This window comes from Schistocerca gregaria, chromosome 1 (assembly GCF_023897955.1).
Source record: "Schistocerca gregaria isolate iqSchGreg1 chromosome 1, iqSchGreg1.2, whole genome shotgun sequence".
NCBI lineage: Eukaryota > Metazoa > Arthropoda > Insecta > Orthoptera > Acrididae > Schistocerca > Schistocerca gregaria.
In genome coordinates, this window is record NC_064920.1 from 837,269,189 (window position 1) to 837,285,123 (window position 15,935).

Here is a 15,935-nt window from a genome sequence, read left to right on the forward strand (position 1 = left end):
TGTGTTGGGAGCCAAAAAGTCTGCTTGCAGTAGTGAGCCGTGGCGTGACCAATTTCTGGCTGGCTGCAGACCCCGCATCAGCCTCAGAGGGTCGAACCAGCAACCCGCTGTGGACTGGAACGCTAGCGCCCCATCTGCTGCTGCGTGTAGCTGGTAGTGTGACATGCCCCGCCATCCAAGAGAGCTGTCAGACTTGAATGCTTTGTCAGTGAATCAGCACCTGTTTATATGTGGCCCTGAGCCTCTGTTTTGCCAAACCCGCCACTCGGTGTCATGTACTTATAACACTTCTACATGTGACTTGCGCCATGCAAACCGCTGCGTTTACACTTTTCATTGAGTGTACAGCCCTGTGGCTATCTATGCTGCTCCACTCTACTTAAAAACACTATTATGTCATCCAAGTAGACAAGACACTGTCGTCGTTTCAAACCGCTCAAGACACTGTCTAGTAACCTCTGAAACGTCACCAGAGCGTTTTTCAAACCGAATGGTATTCTGATGTACTGCCAATGGCCTCCAGGAGTAGAGAACGTAGTTTTTGGACTATCCTCTGGAGCCACCTCTAACTGATGATAACCACTTGTCAAATCCATCGTAGAAAAGTATTGGCAGTGTCCTAAGTGATCCAAAATCTCAGATATGTTTGGCATGGGGTATGCGTCCGTTACTGTCTTATTATTGAGGTATCGGTAGTCACAACAGAACCTGTATTTCTTTGTTACATCCATAGACTTTTTAGGCACAACGACAATGTCTGCTCCTGAGCAACTATTACTATCCCTTATAATACCGTCTGCAAGCTGCTGATCAATGAAATCCTCCACGATTGGCTGCAAATACCTCAGTATTCTGCATGGTTTACGGTAAACAGGTGCTTCATCGCCTATTGGTATTCTATGTTGAACTAATGGAGTTGCTGGCAACGGCCCTTGCGGGAAAAACAAATTCTTAAATTCACACAATAGTTCTTCTATATGCTCTGTTTCTCCTCCTTTCAAATGCTTAATTTGGTCACGCAATGCAGTTCTATCGGCAGTTAGTGGTTGATCGCTTCGCCTACCTCTGGAGCACCAGTCATCATCTGGCACATCAAAATTTGCAATTAAAAACTCCTTTCCTCAAATTCACGTCTACAGTGCTAAAATTATCCACGTTCATGGGAACCACTCGCCTGTCGTTTCCCTCTTAGATGTGTACAATACTACGTTTCACAAAACAAGCCAATGGGCCCAAAACATCATTATCCTCCAATGGTTCAATAATACATACTGTACCCACAGGTAGACTCGACTCCACATTTACCCAAAGCGACTTTCTGGTGCCACCAGACACACCCTCAATGGAATTAAGCCTTAATGCTAATGTACGTGGTTCAGTTTGTTTGTTCATTGCATCGAACGCCCTTCGCAACAGCTCTGTATCGACAACAGTTTCCCCCAGCTGAAGTAACATTCCACCAAGTTCCACAGTTCGTTGCCCATGGCCAATTTTGGCATGATGTTGATGCAAGAAATTTACTCCTAGGATCATGTCGTAGCCCTCGATTACCCATGGTACTACTTCCATGTGTGCATCAAATTGGACCTCCCCTATGCAAAAGTTAACTGTCACTGACCCCAAAGCTGTGAACTCCTTATCCCCCACACCACACAACCTATAACGTAGTGGGTCTAACTTCCTGCATCCCATTAAACTCTTAGTAGCTACTGACACTTGCGCCCCTGTGTCCAACAAAATCTTAAACATTTTAGTTCCTATGGATCCTACCACTGAACATTCCACCTCTGCATATGCATTTGTAGCATTGAAATTAAATGGGAGCTCCCTTAAGTGGGTATGGGCCCCCTCTGCCGTTTAACGATTGTCCACCTCTACTAACTCCACTTCTCCATCCTCCACGCTGCTCATTTCCATCCCTTCCTCTATTCCTTGATGACTGGGTACATTGCTTCTGCACATGTCCCATATACCACACTTATAACATTTTTATACCAACTGTAAACACTGTTTGTTTATCACGTACCCCCATTCCCACGTCTATTTCCACACATCTCATTGCCAGCTGAATCGCCGAACACAAATCTTTTGGAGTCCCTTCATGCACTTTCCGCGATATATGCACCGGTAACCCCTCAGAAATACATCTAGTGCCCTTTGCTCAGCCTCCTGCAACAGCACACCATCCGCTTCATCGCTGTGACCCAACTCGTAAGTGTATCCTGTAATTTCTCTTAATTTTTCCTCAAATTTCTATACCGTCTCCCACTGCCTCTTCGTCATTGTACTCAATCTCTCCCTGAACCACCGAGCGCTCTTCTGTTTCTTGTACCTCCGTAAAAGCCCTTCCTTCAACTGCTTAAACTGCTCTGCCTTCCCTAAGGTCTCAGAACACCTGTTAATCTAATCTTGGCTACATGTAATAACTGTTCATCCGACCAACCATTCATCACAGCTGAAGTTCCCAAGTCCTCCAAAAACGAACAAATATCCTTAGATGCCTTGCCAGAAAACAGTAATCAAACTCACAGTAGCTGGATCAATCTCCTGCTGCAGCATCCTAGGCAAAAACGACTGATCCCATGCGGTTTCCCACTCACGTCTAGATGTTAATTGACTTCTCAACTGCGTATTGTCTGCTATCAATTGTGCTGTATCAATTGTGCTAGCCGGCAAGAGTGGTCAAGCGGTTCTAGGCGCTACAGTCTGGAACCGCGCGACTGCTACAGTCACAAGTTCGAATCCTGCCTCGGGCATGGATGTGTGTGGTGTATTTAGGTTAGTTAGGTTTAAGTAGTTCTAAGTTCTAGGGGACTGATGACCTCAGAAGTTAAGTACCATGGTGCTCAGAGCCATTTGAACCATTTGAATTGTGCTTCCTTTTCCAACAAATTCTGTACCGCTTCTGGTTCCAACACACCTCGTGTTCCTGACTCTGGTATTGTTTTGAATTTGTTCCCCATTAATCACAAAAAAACAATTAAGTACAAAAATAGCCCGACTCCCTACACCTCAGTATCACCATACTCAGTAACATCATACTCAAACCAATTCAAAAGTAGTTAAATGCCACGAAAAGAAATAATAAATGCTACTGCCCCAAATACACTAACACTTATTCTCACAACAACAAAATACGCCAATGCAGAACGTCTAAAATGGCCTGCCATGAGCCATACTCAAAAACACAAAAAAGAAAGAAAACGTCCAACACAAAAGAAAACTCTTCAAAGCTCACCATATCTTGTGACTGCACACTTCTTTGCCATAGTGGTTGAGATTACGGGTGACAACAAGTGCCTGCGATCCGACATCTGAATCTGCAGCCCTTGCCTCGGGGTGCCTCCAGCGTGTGTTGGGAGCAACAAGTCTGCCCACAGTAGCAAGCCGTGATGTGGTCCACTGCTGGCTGGCTGGTGACCCCGCGTCAGCCTCAGAGGGTCGAACCAGTGACCTGCTGTGGACTGGAATGCTGGCGCCCCATCTGCTGCTGTGTGTAGATGGTGGTGTACTCGCCCCTCCTTCCAGGAAAGATGCCACACTTGAATGCTTTGTTAGTGTACCAGCACCTATTTATATGTTATGCTTAATACGAAGCTCCGTGTCACTCACTCATAACACTTAGGTTGGCCAGTGGGCCCCTTCTGCATGTGACTTGCGCCATGCAAATCGCTGCATTAGCTCTTTTCTGCAGGTCTATGGCCCTGTGGCTTCCATTCTACTTTGCAACTGCTGGTAGTGTAACTCACTGTAAACAGACCCATGCAACTATGCTGAAATTAGAATTAAAAAGAATTATTTACGTTTGAAATGAAACATGTTCCCATAGCAAATTGAGTGGACATGGTTTCATTGACATGCCGTTCACATGGAGAATCAGGAAGTCATGGTTTGATATCTAGATGCGATGCTTGTAATCATACTTACCTACTAACACATCCTACATGGTGTTCAGTCAACTTAGTGATTTCACAGAAGAAAAACCTGTTATGTTCTTACATCAAACATACATCATTTAAAATTTTTGGTTGATATTCTGTGTCGGAAATTGTAAGTTATATTCTATTTTCCACGGAAAATTACATAAGCTAAAGTATCATTCGGAATTTTGTCATTAAAAGTGGCACCTAATTTCATGGTTGTCTTCTGTGTAGTCAAAATATTCATTCTTATTGACATATTTATAATATAGAACAGATGATTTTCTATAAAATTGGACAGGTTTACATTAACATCATTATTTAATTATATTACTCTTTTGAAATCAGAAATAGCATCGCAAGGTTTTAGAAAATTCCTGTGGTGGATCTAGCTTCCATAACTGTTGAGGAAAATTTTTGTTTTCTTCCATTGTTTATTAAGACTTTTGTAATTTAATATGATCAAATAAAGAAGAATAAATTATCTGATAATATTTTTGATTAGTTTGGAAAACAAAGAAAATAAAGTAAGGTGATCAGATTCTGCTTAATTACAATAATTAGTAAAATCTAGTTCAAAATTTCTTTTCCTACTTCATCCTGCAGTATCAGTTGTTTGAAGTTCAGAGAAAGAAAATGGAATTTCAGGATTTATCAATATCTCTTGTTCTAGTTTGCGTGAATATTTTGGTTCATATTTAACGACTGGAATACAAATTTAATTTCCATCGACTCTATGACAATTTTACCTTCTTTTGGAAGTGTATCTTTAATTTCAAGAACAAGTGGTCAGTCATCGAAAAATCGAATCATTTGAACTTGAACTTCAAGTGACTATTACAGTTAAATCTCCTTCACACATTATTTCTCCATAATCTTTAAAAATCTGTCGAATAATTTTAACAGATAAAATATTTCGTTTTTCTTACTTTTTATTTTCTATTATTAAGAATATGTTCTTCCATACTTAATTCATGTGCTAGAGACAAAGTCAATCAAGTAAGAGTCGATGAAGAAATAAATGAACGATAATTCTCGAAAAAATATAGTTTGTCTTTATTATATTGATAACATTAAACAGTATTGTCACATAGTTGTCAATTAATTTTTTATTGGATTTTCCACTGTATGAAGGATAATCTCTTACTTTAGTAACTCATATAAAGTTGTGGTGGAGTGGATAAATTCATCCATCTCCAGTGTTAATGTTTGTTTCTGTTTCTTTCTTTGCAAGATTTAATATATTTTTTGTTTTCTTATTCAGAGGGAAAGAGTAAAACTAGTAATCTAGATTCTGTTCATGACTACTAAAGAAAAATTTTATCAAGACATTTTGAAAATAACTGTTAGACTGACTCCATGGAATCAATCAGATTGTTATTTTCATCAGTTACAGTTATTTTCAAATCGTGTATAGTATCAAAAATTGCAATTGGATAATTCAGTTCATAAATTATTGGTCCCCCTAGTTAAGCATTCGGTTTAAATGAAGAAACAGTATTAGTTTCTTGATGAAAATATTCAGTATGTTTAACAAACGTTCCATATGTAGATAAAAATTTATATTGGTTAATCGGAATGTTATTATTTTTGGTAAATAATTCGTAACTCTTTTTAGCAACTTCACTAATCTATTTATTAAGTCTAAAACTTAACCAATACAATCTTCTTTCTCCCAATATAACTCAGCATCACTTCTCGTAACAACTCTTTTTGAAATTTTATTTGATTTAATGAGTATATTAGACTTTTCCAAAGAATAAACTTGTCCCAGTTTTTCGGAGTATATTGACTGTTATTTCTCCATCACAGGATAGTATATTAGTTTTCGATGTAGTATTGCAGTCGAAAAATTGAGTGAAAACCAACTAATGGAACATTTTTAGAAGTTTCTCTTATCTGAATGCTTAATACTTTTTTCAGAACAGACGATTAAGTGCTCAGTTGAAATAGATGAGTCATTTATTATTACTAAAAGCTACATAAATAAATGATAACTGGTTGGGAAGTGAAAATAAGTATTCATTGGAAGAAATCGAAAAATAAATATTGTAAGCTTTTACCCAATTCTTCTCAGTGTACAGTAATATGACCCAGTGGGTGTGGAAAAGCAGAAGTGACTGATAATTATATTCTAGCCCAGGATGGTTGAAATGGTATAAAATTAACCATATATACATTTATTCTAAAAGCTTAGAGCAACCAAAACATCAAAAATTTATGAGAAGGTGTGGGAAATTGAAGATAAATTAATGAAAAAATTACTACATTTATTGAAAATATTGAAGAAATTATTCCTTTAGATGAATGTGAAGATAAGAAAGTTGCTATATTTGACGATTATATCCTCTATTGTGAGGATATAGTTACAGAATATTTTACTAGAAGTAGACACAAAATATATTTTTTTACTGATACACATTCAAAAATACCTAAACAGTTAGTTAGACTAAATCTTAATTTTTTAAATATTTTCAAACAAGATTACACAAATTTAAATAATATTTGAAACTTCCTGGCAGATTAAAACTATGTACCCGACCGAGACTCGAACTTGGGACCTTTGCCTTTCTCAGGCAAGTGCTCTACCATCTGAGCTACCGAAGCATGACTCACGCCCAGTAATAGCAGCTTTACTTCTGCCAGTATCTCGTCTCCTACCTTCCAAACTTTACAGAAGCTCTCCTGCGAACCTTGCAGAACTAGAACTCCTGAAAGAAAGGATATTGGGGAGACATGGCTTAGCGACAGCCTAGTGGAGGTTTCCAGAATGAGATTTTCACTCTGCAGCGGAGTGTGCACTGATATGAAACTTCCTGGCAGATTAAAACTGTGTGCCCGACCGAGACTCGAACTTGGAACCTTTGCCTTTCTTAAATAATATTTGCCATGAGTTCTTTGGAAGTGATTTTAAATTTGATAATCTAATGGAACTCTGTAGTACATTGTAACCTCCCCCTTACTAATCGACCTATCCTGCTTGCGATATAAAATATGACAGTGGATGGCGTGTATACCTAATGGAATTTTTCTAATTGTATAAGGCTATCTTTCCCAAAGAAGTAATACTGATAAGTAGGGGGAAGTGTACAACCAATCTTTCTCATAGAAAAGTCTGCTAAAAATAAAAAAGTAATTAAACCAAACAGGGCTACAATTTGGAAAAATTTTCACTGACGAACAATACTGGAAAGAAAAGGGGTACCACTGATCGTGAATCCAAAAGTTACACTAATGAACGAAAAGGGAATAAATACGGTCACCAGCCCACCAGGGCGATTTACATCCAAAATCCAGTACAAGATGATGAGAAACAAAACATTTATTACTAAACACTGATGTGGCAACTGACGGTTGTCACGTTTCTTGATACTAATTTTAACTGAGTATGTAATGATAAAGCAAACTGAAAAGTCACTTTTACGTTACGTTTGTCATTAAACTTTGAAAAAGGCGATAGAGTAATACCCATTTAAGCTGTATGTTAGTATTAAACTATATTATGTGAACAACGACTTTCAGAGACCTCAACATAACGCCATCAAAGAAATTTATAGAAAGGCAAGCACTTTCTTAATTTTCAAATTAGATTTCATATAATTGTCTGAACAACTGAGCCTTTTTACTGGCTTGAACAGAATTAAATACTAGAATACATACATAACCAAACAGCCATGTGCTCCAAGGTATATGTAAGATAAATAAAACTCTTACTTTGTGCCGTTTCTTTAGATTTGGATTTTTTCCAGTGATAGATTCGGAAACTTTCGTTAACATATAAGGGAAAAAGAGAACAAGGACCCTGCTTGCTAGCAATGTCTGGGGGCAATGAGGACACAATCGACCTGAACGTAACTGATTATCATCTAAAAACAAGTTCATTAATCAAATCACATTCAGTTGTGCTGTTGGGTTAATATTTTCTACCAACGAACAGTCATACTTCAGTGCTGTGCGTGTGATGAAACTCGGAGCCGATGACAAATCTATGCTGCTGGAACTGCTGCTGTTGTTGAAGACGGTAGTATCTTGTGGGGCCACAGCTAATTACAGGACCACACAATCGCAATTAATACAGCCTCTTATGCCCATCCACTGTCCTTCCTCCTGCTACTAGTCATCTGGCTGGCATGCGTACATGATGCCACCACAAATGCTACTCTCTACTGTGAGAGCATTAACACCATACTTCCACACACTACAAGTGCTCGAACCCGTCTCCTGCTCTCTCCTTGCGCTCTGTGCACAACCCCTACCCAAAGATTTTACAATGCACAAGCACTGCTATTATCGTTGCTAGGCAATGCAAATAACAGTTCCTTTGGCTTTTTACCAGAGCTTATAAGTTTCACAGAAAAACACAGGTAAATACAATAAAACGTCAACAGACTTCTACATAAATGTACACATAGAGTAAAACAGTGTCTTTACTTATTAAAAATGAAGTATTGAAATTAAAGATATTTACACACAATTTTAAAAAATTGTATTTGGTAGTAGGTGCCATATATCCTGCTTTTTTGGTGTTACGAAGTGTTCTAATAATGACGAATTTCCTTTTATTAATATAATTATGACAAGAAAAATTAATAATGGTAAATATAGAGAAAAGATTAAGATTTTTTATCATTGAACAGGAACTTTGAACATAAACACTGAACATAAATAGAGAACATAAACAATGAACATAACCAATGAATGAAAACATAGGTGAACATAAGTGTTGAACATTGAATAAGCGTAAAAAAGTAATAGACTATTGTTTTTGTCTGTAATAAATGTTTACAAAATATGACCCAGACTTTGTAAAAAAAAGTAAACAAAAAAGAAATACAAAAGAACAGTTAAAAATGAATTTAGAATGGAAAAACCAAACAAGAACGGAATTTGAGAAATTAAAAATAAAAAAAATCAACCAGTTATCGATGAATCGAACTAGGTAAACAAGGAATCAGAGGATTAGGTGATAATGTTCTGAAAGCAACTATAGAAAACAGAGAAATTGAAGACCAAATCGTTCCTTATCATCAATATTATTTAGAAGAATTTAAAGACATTCTACCAATAAAACAACATGATTATATGGTAAGTGAAACAGAAATAAATAATTGGTTAGAGAATTATAAAGTACAAATTAATCATAAAAAATTTAAAAAGAAAGACTTAAAAAATAGATACAAGTGAAAGATTGTTAGAATTTATCAACCATAGCAAAGATACAGTTTTGGGATAAGACCCACTGGTACTTTTAATTACTTTGGTAAACATCCAGTTTAATTCAGTGGTAAAATTTAATAATTGGTGGAGAGGAATATATAGATGGATTAATGAGTCTTTAAACATAAAAAGATTACTATGGATGATTTACGTGAAAAATTCGATTCCATTGGTTACAAAATTATGATAGGATTTAATTTGATTACGACATTGTAGATAATGAATACAATCTAAATTAAATCAAATCATGTACAGGACATAAATACTATAATTTGAAAAACACAACTGTTGGAGAATATTTTCTTAGTTTTTCTGAATTAGAAAAAATGGCGAAGGATTAACTAAAAATATAAAGGAGAACCAGTTTAATATGTTTGGGTGACAAACTGGACATTTGATCGATAGATTAACAGTAATTCATGGAGAAGAATTAGTTGAAAATAAAAATCATCACAGTGAGAAAGTTGGAATACCATAAATGTTAACAAACAGGTATTGTCGTTTAATAATGCAAAACGAGTTTCTATCTGATTAGCTTTCCGAATGATTTTTCTCACAAGTTTTGCAAATGGGAAAAATATGGAAAATGTTTGTTGAATAAATTAATTACCAAATTACATATTCCAATATATAATTACTGTGCTCCTGTAACAAGGTTAGAAGCAAGATTATCTTGAGGTGATAAAGAAATTAATCCATTAGACAAAGCTTGTAAGAAACATGATATTTTTTGTATAAATAATAAGGATTTGGAAAAATACATGACCTGCAGATAAATAACTTCAATTAACAGCAAAAGAAAGATTCTTCAGTTTGTGATAAATTGACTGCAACATACAGGAATAATGTATGATAAAAGATTATTATGAATGGGTATTCAAACTGATGATAAAGGGTAAGGCTTATAAAGATGCAGTCTTAAGACTGCTTCAGCTTTTGCAAATTCTTTACGTTTTATATTTATAAATAAATAACTTTTCACTTGATTGTATGATACTTCCAAGTAGTAAAGTCAAAGAAAATTAAATTATCAGTAATTTTTTAACAAACAATAAAAAGAAAGAGTGATACAAACAAAATTCCAAGTACCTGTCATGGTGATTAGAAAACTGAAGAAACCAAAATAGATATTCCCACTGAAAAAATATTCAATATCTAATGAAAAAGAAAGAAGATTCCAGATTAACAAAACAAGAAGATCTTTTTACCAATTTTACAAGCAATATTAGGTGCAATTCGTTCACTAGCCAGTGGTACTGCAGCCATCACAAATACAGTAATAAACAAGAAAAAAGTCAACAAACAACAAAAACAAGAACAAAAAGATACGATCTAGGAGTGAAAATAAAGAAAAGGACAGAAAATAGAAAAAAACGAAAATAAAAAAATTTGTTACTATAAATATAAAAATTTGAAATTAATTTGTTATTCACTCCATGGAATATACCGAAAGAAGTAATAAATTATTTGAGAATAAATGACTTGTATTATAACTTCGAAAACATACAGAATTTTAACGAATTTTTTGCTCTTTAGTGCTTATTTGTCTTAAAACTGTTATCAAACATTTACAACCTCACTTGAATTTTAAATTTATTAAATAGTATTTATTAATTAATATCAATATGTTATATCCTAAACACAAAGAAGAACTCAAAAAATTGAAGATATTCCATCACTAGATCTGAAAATCAAAGAATCATTATCAAACATTATCAATAAAATAAACATATTGGAATGATATCAAAGATCTTCAATCACAATTAAATCCAAACATAAAACAGACAAAATAGAAGATATAGAAAGTTTTCAGTTATCATTAGACCCAAAAATAAAAAGCTTCATTATACAGTTTCATAGAGAATTAGGTAAGTAATAATCATATTGATTTTAAAGATAAAATATTAGTTGAAATAAAAGATCTAATAAACAGTACATAGAAAAAGAATTAAAAACATCTAGTTACAAAATGTAAATAAACATGTATTTTAACACAAGTCAATAATTATGTCGATAAAACAAATTTTGGTGAAAAAATAATCAACTTAATAAAAGTAACCTTACTAATTACTTTAATAAGAAGGAGATGGAGAAAGTTTCACCATATTATTTCACAAAGTCAGATTTAACGCCTTGTATACATCAAATAAGTGATCATGAAAAATGAATGTGTTGTAAACATAACATAAAACTTCGTTTTTTAGCGGTTATGAATATATTGAAACACACATTTAATTATGATGTATACATTAACATAATTATTCTAGTTTGGGGACAGTATAGATAGTGATCTGCCATCTACTACTTTTAAAATAGACATTAAAAGACGTAATTTTGATGAATTGGAAATTTTACATCCAGCATGGTTCAATAATCCATCATTTAAAATGAAAGGCAAAGATATGCTACTTATATCTCTAAATCAATCAGTTAAATTGTATCTGTTCAAGGTGAATTACTCATATTTGGTGAGCTGATTAGACCAATAATTTAAAAATTTATAACTTGTATCTATATAAAGGAACGATTACCACATCTGTTATTTCGAGTGTAAAAATATTACTGAAACAAATAATCCTCAAAGAGAAACAATTAAAAATAGAAGGCAAAGGATTCTAGGGCTTTGTAAATTTAAAATGATTAACTTAGTTAAAAACATTTTTTCTGAACATATTCATAAAGAAATTATTAATGAGATACACAAACCGATGAGAAAACATTTTAAATGAAGGAACATCATTTCTATCGGAAAGGTGATTGATGACAAGCGGACTTAATCTAAATGGATACAGATAATTGAAAGGATTTACAAAAATAAACAAAACTTTTGTTAACTGTTATTGATTTTTTCGAAATTTCCTGCATTTAAAGATATAATAGATAACAATATAGCTGATTCTTTTAAAAAAATATTGAAATTGAAAAATCCTAGAAATTTACACATAGATAATGGTAAAGAATTCTATAACAATGTCTTACTAGAACTAGTGAAAAAATATAGAATTAATCACTATTCAACGTTTTCTGAATTAAATGTATCTGTTGTTGAAATTCGTTTATAGAACATTATAAGAAAGGACATAGAAAAAATTTGACCTACAAGGTAATTATGAATGGATAGATCAAGTAAAAAATCTAGTTGACCAATAAAATAACACAAAACATTCAACAATAAAAAACGAATCGAAACAATGTAAAAAAACAGAAAAAACTGGTTAATGTAACAAATTTGTCAGATACTGTTCCTAAATTAAAAACGTGAGATAAAGTAAGAATGAGTAGATATTGTTCCTAAGTATAAAATAGCTAATAGTGTAAGAACAGTAAAATTTAATGGCATATTCGATAAATGATATACTGTCAACTGGTCAATGGAAATCTGTTACTGAACGTGTTATTCATTCTACTCAAGACACGTACTAATTAACAGATTTTACTGGTCAAGAAGTAAAAGGAAACTTTAATGTACAAGAACTGTTGAAAATGAATTATAAAAACATTTATCTTGCTGAAAGAGTTTGGAAAAAGAATGGTTATAAATACTGTAAATGGTTGGAATTTAATAATCCACACAACAGTTGGATCAATAAAAGGAAATTTGTCTTCTAAAAACTTTTTTAAGTAAATGGATTAAGTTAATCATGTTGCTGCAATCCAATTAGTTCTTTAGAACAATCCAAAAAATGTAATGAGTGTTGATCTAAATTCGAATATGAAAAAAGCAGTTGTAAATTCAGTTTTATTTTCTAAGAAATGTTACTAAAACACAAACAAGTGTCTGAAGACTGTTTCTGCAGTCGTCAGTGTCAAAACAGTTTCAGCAGTCACAAAATTAATTATATAACCAAACAATTCTTCTCATGAATAAATACCGCAAATATTTAAATAATTTCAATAACAAACATCCGTTCTTCCTTTTATTCTTTGAAATCAATTTATTGAATTAGCAATATATTTAATTCTTAAAAATTCTTCACATTTTTGTGTCTATTTCTAATAGTATTTATTTGATTCCACAGATTTTTAGTTTATGTTCGAGTAATATAGTAATCATAATTAAATTTATAATCATATATCTTAACAAACAAACAAAAGAATGTCTTAAATCACCATCAGTTACTGAAGTAACAATTTGAGGTAATATTCTATTTATTTCTTCATTTCTTTCCAGTAAAATTTCTATAGGTCCATCATATATTTCATCTTATTTTTTAATGATTCTTACTTTCATTTAGATATTGTAAATGATTTATTAGAGCTTCAAAGTGTTGTTTTAGATAATATTTTATTTTATATTCAACATGATGGAAAAACATCTTCATAAATCCAGTATTGAAAATTTTCCACAAAATGCATTTTGGAAATCATGATTAAAGTATATGAACTGGTTTTATTTCCAAATTTTATATAATGAATATTTTTAAATATTCCCATATGTGGCCTACTGAAATTGTCCCATTTTTTACAATATTTTTCTTTAGCATAATCTGTAATTGATTTCCTAGGACATTCATATCCAAAAATTTCATCCACATGATTTTCATAAAACCAGGGATTGTTTTTTTTATTAGTAATTTCATTTGTATATCGTTTTACATTAATTTGTTATATTTAAAAGTGAAACCAATCATCCATTATAAAAATTTCTAACTTTTTTTCTTTATAAATGAAAAGCACAAACAAAGTGATTTCCGACTGTGTAAATAAGAAAAAGAAATTAATAAGGAAATCAAAGTTAAACAAAATGATTCCACTTAAAAAAATGGGTTGTATTGACAGTTTTATAAAGAAACAAAGCAATGTAAAGAAAATAATCTAGACTTCATAAAACCAAATTTTAATAAATGGAGTAATGAAAAATGTAGTTGATAAATATTGTTTAAAAATGAGCCAATTATCAAGAACATAAAGAAAAATACTATCAAAAAGCTGAATGTTTCTGCGAAAAGTTTGTTTGTAAAATACATTTACAAAAATATCAAGAATTGAGTTAACGAAAAAAATATTACACACTACTCAGATGGGGGATAATTTTTTTATTCCATTAATTTCATAATTCATTTTAATTAATCCTATCTGTTCAAAAAGCTGTTTAATTCACATAAGAAATCATCATTTTTATTTCAGTTTTTGGATAAGCTTTCCAGAATTGTTTAATTCATGTAAGGAATCACCATCTTTCCTTTCGGTTTTCGGATAATCTTTACCAAAAATGTTTAATAATTCATGTAATAAATCATCATCTTTCACTTCAGTCTTTGCCTGGGCCAATAGCTGAGTGGTTAGCATGATGGATTGCCACTCTACAAGCCTGGGTTCGATTCCTGGCTGAATCAGGGATTTTCTATGCTCAGGTACTGGATGTTGTGTTGTCATCATCATCATTTCATCCCAATCCAGCTCCCAGGTTGCCCAATGTTGTGTCGAAAGTAATAAGACCTCCACCAACGTGGCCGGACCTACACTGTAAGGAGTCTCCTGGCCAATGACACCAAACGCTCATTTCCATTTTTTTCCCCTTCAGTCCTTGGGTAATCTTTACTCCAGTTGTTTAACTCATGTACAAAGTCATTATCATCATAATTATCATAATTCATGATTGTTTTCTTCATTTTATTCAGATGTAATTCCTTTATTTTATAATTGCCATATGGTAAAGTATTTATTCCATCTTTTAATACAAACCTTTTTCTGTCATAACTTAAAACTATGTTATTACATTCAATAGTATATCATTCATGTTTGTAAGGGCTAATCAAGTTCATTTTCTATATTGAATTATTTTGTCATTTAAACATTTTTTAATTGTTGAAAGCAATCTAATTTTTTATGGATTTTTCAACTTCTCGAGATTTTTTGTATTTATTCTACTTTAGAAGCAAACACTTTCGTTCATAAACTAATGTATTCTAACAAAATTTTTGCACTGTCATTTTTTCTAATACCTCCTTCTTTATTTGTGGATTTTCATGAATGTAATTTTTTGGATAATCAGTTCTTTCAAATGCGTTTATTATCGATTACATATCTTCACAAAAATCTTTGGTTCTTATATCGTAAATAAAAGGATCTGCATCCACATAACGTAATTAAATATTTTCATTGTTTTTTCGTTTCAGTACATTACGATGAAAATCATACACTTTTATTTTTTAAATATCTAAATAGTTATTCCAATGTAAATTGGTTTATTGAAATTTACTGTTGTTTTTTTTTCATAATAACTGCCATTATATTTTCTGAAAATACAGTAGTATGTTCATGATTTGATTTTGAAATATATTTTGGATACTTTTCTGGATCTTTTAATATTTTAATATTCTATATAGTTCTAATATTTTCCATTCCTTTATCGGAAACGGATTTATTCATCAGTTTATAAAAATCCTGTTCCAATTTATTAGCTGCATTTTTTCTTACTTTTATTAAAATCAGTGTATATTTTTTTAACCAATTAGACTGTTCAAATGGCAAGATTCTACAGATTTTCCTTACTTTTAATCAAAGTTTAAATTACTGTTTAAGATTTCTGTAATGTAAAACATATTTTTCTTAGTTATTTAAAGTTGATAGTAATTTTTCTCCTCCGTTGGGTGCCAATAGTAAATTCTTCTGTCCACATGTAATTCTCTAGGATATTCTAAATTGTCTTGTAATATATAACTCCATTTATTTTCAACTGGTATTTCAGGTATTTTTCTAGATTTAAAATATTTTGGCTCTAAACAACTGAAATTTTATATGGTAAAAATTTGTGTGCAAATTCATGTTGTAATTTGATCGTTTTTCTGGATTAAA